Source organism: Rhamphochromis sp. 'chilingali' (genome assembly GCF_963969265.1).
Source record: "Rhamphochromis sp. 'chilingali' genome assembly, chromosome: 5".
Classification (NCBI taxonomy): Eukaryota; Metazoa; Chordata; class Actinopteri; order Cichliformes; family Cichlidae; genus Rhamphochromis; species Rhamphochromis sp. 'chilingali'.
This window is the reverse complement of record NC_137932.1, coordinates 6,892,383-6,898,886: the sequence shown is the minus strand read 5'-3', so window position 1 is coordinate 6,898,886 and position 6,504 is coordinate 6,892,383. Positions and strand designations below refer to the sequence as shown.

Below are 6,504 nucleotides of genomic sequence, written 5' to 3'. Positions count from 1 at the left end.
ATTTACTCTTCACTTTGACCTCCATTTGACAAGCCTGGGCACTGAGGAGGAAACATGTTTCCCCTGGAGCAAGTCTGGGAAAGGCTGGGAAATTTAGAAAGTTTAAAGTTTTAAGTGCTTCTGTTTTCTTGAAGTTCTTGTCAAGGGCACACAGTGAATCTGCTTGGACCCCTGAGAATCTTGTAAAATGTACTTTTGTCAGTGTTATCGAGGAACCACCAAGCATTTAATCATAATAGTACTACTTAATTCAATTTGCAGATGTAAAGGAATTGTCTTTATATTTGTTTACAGTTAGGAAGCCAGTGTGGGTGAAATGAGGTGAGGAAATGGGCCTCTCAGAGGAAACACTGATGAAATATCAGCTGTTCGCTGGTGATTAATAAGCTCTGTGTTTCTGGGATATGTGAGTAGGAGACTTTTAGACCTTCATCTCTTCACTGTATTCTCTTCCTGCCTTTTTCCTTGTTCTTTAAATCTTTTGTTCCTTTTACACCCTTTCTACATTCCTTGCTCCCTCTCTCTCTCCCTTCCCTATCTGTCTATTTTGGACCCTCAGAGGGGCTGGGTGACTCTCAGTGGGTCAAACTCCGTCTCCCTGCTTCTTTCTATCAGTCTCTCCCTTTCTGTCCCACTCTCTCCAGCACTGAAATCTCAGAAACCTCGCCCTGGTAACTTTTTGGGACACAAAACTTAGTTTCTTGGATTTTATCCCAGTTTCACGCCACTTGTGGGAAAGTTTTTGTGTATTTTTAGACCCGCTGTGATCTGGCTTAAGACAATTTAATGTGTTTTTCTCATAATCAACTCGGGTTAAAAACAGGACTTGACAAGGAGTTACATACTTGTTTCTATGGTAACACAGCATTCCCAGAGCCCTTGAAGGACTGAAGATTATCAGTGAACATCCAGCAACTTCAAAGACTAAGGTACTTTAAAAATCCATTTCACTCTTTTAAAACTTATAAAAGTAATAAATTCAAAACAGAAATGTGAGTGTTTGCAATCCACCCAGTTACTCTTTTTTTTAATTGTCATTTAAAATAGATATTAGGTAACTAACAGCCAGTGAGATGGCGCTATTAATAACATGGAGAACCATCTGGGCCATATCTCTTATGTCACTGTTTCCTCTTGAGGTTTTGAAGGGACCACAAATGGTCTTTTAAACTGAGGGTCAGTTTAAAAATGTGTTTTTGACATTGTGATTAGACATTAGTGGCTGTACAAAAGTCTTGAGACAACCCTCATTCCTTTTAATTTTGAATTATAGGAAAATGGGAAATATGTGCGGCTGGAAAATGGGAAGTATGTGCACACATGAGGTGTAGACTATAAGACTCCCATTTAGATGCTATTCATTGGTGTTGGTGATCGTGCCACAGCTGGATAGAAAAACAAACAATGAACACTATCAGTCATGGATTCTTCACCTTCACCAAACAAATTTCAGCCACAAATCATAACAGAGCCTCCATCATGTTTTACTGATGACTGGGTTCACCACTCCTTGGGACCTGTTACCACTGATTTTCACTCTAAATCTTATGTAATTTCGTGTCCCTCAGCCTTTCCTCCCTATTTCACTTCCTTAAGAATTGTTTCTTGATAGTCTCCCTTCCATTGAAACCATTTCTGGTCAGGATTCAGTGAACAGTAGATGGATCAACTGAAGCCCCAGATTAATCTCTCAGGTCCTGTTTTGGGGTTTTGCTGGATATTTTCCTATTTCTTAAGGGCACGACTGTTTCTCTGTTGTAGACAGATTTTACTCGTGATAGTTTTTCTTGTCCTCCACTTGTCCAGTTTCCTCAAATCTATTAAGGACAAACTGCACACCATGCAGAAGTATAGCAAGTTTTCAGGTAATAGCTCTTTAGGAGTCCCCTTGTTGGTACAAAAATACTCTCATATATCTGTCAGACTGTGCTATCTTTGTCATTTTCTGTAGTTTCAATGAAAAAATGCAAACAAACTATGCATTTTTCTAACAGGCTGCTACTAACAAAGTGCCTAAAGAGACACATTAAAATTGGTCCTTTGCTAAGTTGTCTGTTATAGGTCGACACAACACTGCTTCATCCTTTTACTGAGGTGTTTTTTGATCCTTGAATAATTCATTGTCAGTGTTAAGTGGCTCAACAAACATAAGAAACTTTGTGAAAACGGTCTGGTACAAGGACTAGAGTGAAAAAGCATGAAAAAACAGAAAAACTTTGAAAGACCTTCTGAAAGCCTTGAGACCTACTGCTCAAGACTGCAAGTAAAATTACATTAAATTTCTCCTTCATGACTTAATTCTATATGATGACCAGTTGCTCTCTTTCTGCATGGATGTAATGATATTGAGCACTTACCTGTAATTTGTAATTCCAAAACCAACATGTCTAAAAACTATAAAGTGTCCTAAATGTACTATGCTTTGAAATTAACAGTTGTCAAAGATGGAAAACCACAACCACTGTCAGCACAAAATCTAGTGAAAAAGCAACTTTTTGCTCAGTACTGTTGTTAGGACCATAATTCATCCTTTATGCCCCCATTAAACCTGTGCCTACCAACCCTTTTCACTTGTGACCCCCTTAAAATAGAGCTACGTGTGTTATTTATTAAAGCCTGCAGAGTTCAAAGAATCGAAATTTCCAAAAGAAAGGAAAAAGATATATTCCCCTTTCTTTCTTTCAAAGCATCTTGGGGTCTCTCTAACATGTCTTCGTATCCATAGGGGGTCCTGAACCCCAGGTGGGGAACAACTGCATTTGAAAACACTCGCTCTGATGTTGAAACAATTGCCTTTCTTCTTTCTCACGCTTTACTCTTTTTCCTGTTCCTCTGTGCCATCAAATAACTTGTAAAATAGAATAAAGAGAAAAGACTCACATATAAATAACTCTTCATTTATCGTGCCCAGAAACTGAACCACATGTGCAAATATATTTTCACCTCCATGCAGTAAATCCATGATAATTTTAGGAACTTATCATCCTGATAACAAGCATTTATCAGTGGTTTGGGTTGTATTTGGTGCTGTATATCAAAGTAACGAGGACAATAATGCAAAAAACCCCCCCAAAAAACCCTGCATTCACACTCATGAACATCTGGGCTTTCCTGATGAGATAAACCGTCATTTGACGGTGAAATAAAAGCAGCTCAAAACTGGAAACATTACTAGCAAGTTTACTTTGTAAGCAGTACTGTGCTGACTCCTCCTTACAGCATTCGGTGACTCAGAGTTTTGACCAAGCTGTTGTTGTCTTTCATTTGCCCTTTCATTTGCCAGTTAGTTGTCGGCACCCACATTGTTCTAATTCTGCTCATTCCTTTGTCGTGGAGGAGGAGGCAGCACCAGTCGGCCATTGTGTGTGTGAGTGCAGATCAAGCTCAGAGCTCGAGGGTAACAGCAGGTGGGCTGGGTCGTCTGTATTTGAAGGCGGATATATACACGCAGAGTGCATTACATTTCTTTCTCTTTGGTGCATTTCTCAGATCAGAAATGTTCAAAAACAGTTTGTTGTTGTGAAAGCAGTTTCTTTATCTTCTGAATGCTTTTCCCAGTTGGTGTAAATTATTATTCATGTCTGCTGTATTAATTGGGTACGGTAACCAAGATGTATTATACATGCTGGCAGAACTGTGCAGTCGCCTCAGCTATTTTCATCTTCTTTCTTTAGCTGCCACAGCTGACCATCTTCCTCCACCTCACCCTATCCCTAGCATCCTCCTCTGCTACACCAGCCTTCTGTATGTTCTCCACATTCATGAATCTTCTCCGTGGTCTTCCTTTTTTCCCATTTTTGCCTGGCAGCTCCATGTTCAAAATCCATTCCCCTTAAGTTGCAGTCCGTTTGGCCTCTCAGGGCCACCGTATGTTCTGCTCAGTGACCCGGGTGTGGGCCAAGCTTTGTCCGTCCTATGGATGGTCTCGTATTTGAATCTAGAATAATTTGGTATATAGAGGAGTTCATGGTCATCTCAATAACTGCAAAGTGACCAGGTCCTTTGGCTGGAAAACCAACCCAAAATATCACCTTTCCACCACCATGCTGGACAGTTGGTGTGGCGTGTTTGTGCTGGAACGCTCTGTTTGGTGTTCATCAATGTTCAGCGATGTACATTTTAGTCAAACATGTCCGCTTTAGTGTCATCTGTCAAAAGACAGATTGTTACAGAAGTTCAGAAGTGGTTTCTTAGGATGTAGCTTCACAAACCTAAGCCATGCTGCCATGTTCCAAAACATGTTCTCCTGGGAATAACTGACCCTCGTAGAGTCTGAAATGTAGCTTTTCAGCTTTTTGTCCACTTCATTGAAGATGAGAAACTGTCTTTGACTTGTGAATGATCTCTCTTACAGTAAAACGATGGAGATCAAATTGCCTGAAAATTGTTTTATAACCCTTCCCACATTGATCGGCCGCAACAATTAATTCTTTACGACCAGTGCTGTTGTCTCTTCTCCCTTGCCTCATGTTAACACACACCTGAATGCTCCAGACCAGGGCTGCCCAATCCCAGTCCTCAAGAGCTACTATCCTGCAGCTTTTAGATGCATCCCTACCCCAACACAGCTGAATCAAATGGTTTGATTACCTCTTCAGCATGCCATCATGTTTGGCAAAGGCCTGATAACAAGCCATTCATTTGATTCGGGTGTGTGGGAACAAGGATGCATCTAAAAGCTGCAGGACGGTAGCTCTCGAGTACCGGGATTGGGCACCCCTGCTCCAGACCATCAAACTACCAAAACATCTGCTTTTATAGAGGTGCTCACACTTGCTGATGGACAATTAATCAAGTGCATTTATTAGTGACTGTTACTTAATTCCTATGGAAGCAGTCAGGGTGTACTTGGCTTTTCACTCACTGCTCCTGCAGTGAGGTTTAGTGTTGGTTCAGTAAATAATGACACAGTGGAATATGTCATGTGCTGCTGTTCATCTGTGGTTTTATTTACATCATTTTAAGACCTGACTAAGGATCACCTAGTTTTTTAACGAAGTCCTCATACTGTATATGAAACCTTATAATTCAAAGACTATATACCACGACTCTATGCACTGCTGCAGTGGTGAATACTCATTTTAAACTAATGCATATGAATCTAAATATCAGGGTCATACAAAGCTGTTCTAGTTGAGTCCAAGAATAATGTTATTGAATTTAAAAATGAGCAAGCAGGTCCCATTTAAGTCTAATTCAGGAAATAAACCAAAGCAAGTGAGGAAAATTAAAAGGGAAAAGGTTGCAGACTGTGACACACAGTTTGACAGAAACTTTCAAACACAGAGGAAATAAACTTAATTAATACATTTAGTAGCAGAACAGTGAAGTGGATCTTTGCACTGTGCAGGTTTTCCCCTCTACCTGCTGCAGGAGATTTTGACTGCTCTCCAGTCCTTCTGTCATTGTAACATTGTTGCTGTTTTAGTTGCTGCAAATCAATATGTTGGCCTGACTAACTGTTGCCAAGGCTTCGCTTGATCAATGGTCGGCCTTTACATCACGCGCACGCGCTCTCAGCTCAGCTTCTGAAATAACACAGACGGCAGCTGTTGTTCACCAGATCAATGCTCAGCTTTCTCGAATCAGACGAACACAAAAATGTGCATTAGGTTGTGAGTGGGTAGAATTATGTTAAATTGATTTTGCAACTTGTTAACTGAACGCTGCAAAAGAAAGGTCAGCCCGAGACCAGCTACCGAATCTTAACATTTTACTTTGTGAACCCCATGCTGAAAAAAAGAAAGAATTGAATGCGTGAAAAATGTAAAAGATAGCACAGCCGTGACATATTATTTTTGTACAAACAAGGTGATTCTCAAAGAGCTGTTAGTTGAGACTTGATATATTGCAGCATGGTGTGTGTCCACTTAACACTGACCTGTGAATCATTCAAGCAAAAAAAAAAAAAAAGGACCTAACTCAACAGATGAATCAGTGTTCTGCCTGCCATAGAACAGACAACTGAGCAAAGAGCCAATCTTAAATTGGATCTTTAAGAACTTTGTTATTTGCAGCCTATCGCATGGCGTGCACTATGCGCTTAAAAAAAATTAAGGAAACTGGTCAAGTGAAGCACAAAAGAAGGCAGGCCTACAAACAGCTGATGAACAGTATCTTCAAGTCTCAGGTCTTAAACAAGAGCTGAGAGATGCATCTGGACCTTCAGTTGATCCACCTTCTGTTTGTCAAAGCCATCAGAAATGGCTCAGTGGAGGGATGGCTGTCAAAAAACCATTCTTAAGGAAGGGAAATAGGGAGAAAAGGCAGAGGTATGCTAAATTACAGAAGAACTGGACTGAAAATCAACAGACCGATTCATCCAAAGTTGAAATATTTGGTTCAAATCGCCAGGTCAGGAGGGAGGTCCAACAGTGAGATCACAACCGCCTATAGCATGGAAAATAGGATGAAGACTCTGCGATGGTTTTGAGCTGCATTAGAGCCAGTGGTGTTGGGGAGTTTGTTGCTGGATTTCAATCCATCATACAATACCCTTTAGAA

General features: G+C 40.5%; 1 protein-coding gene across 3 annotated transcripts in view; it reads left to right on the top strand.

Annotated features, from left to right (window-relative positions):
• The first annotated feature begins 572 nt into the window (after positions 1-572).
• trdn (triadin) overlaps positions 573-6,504 on the top strand; it is a 28,157-nt gene continuing 22,225 nt past the window's right edge. For all 3 annotated transcript variants that reach the window (XM_080883317.1, XM_080883315.1, XM_080883316.1), the window contains exon 1: positions 573-929. The gene's annotated coding sequence lies outside the window, so the exon portion shown is untranslated. The remainder of the gene's footprint in view (positions 930-6,504) is intronic.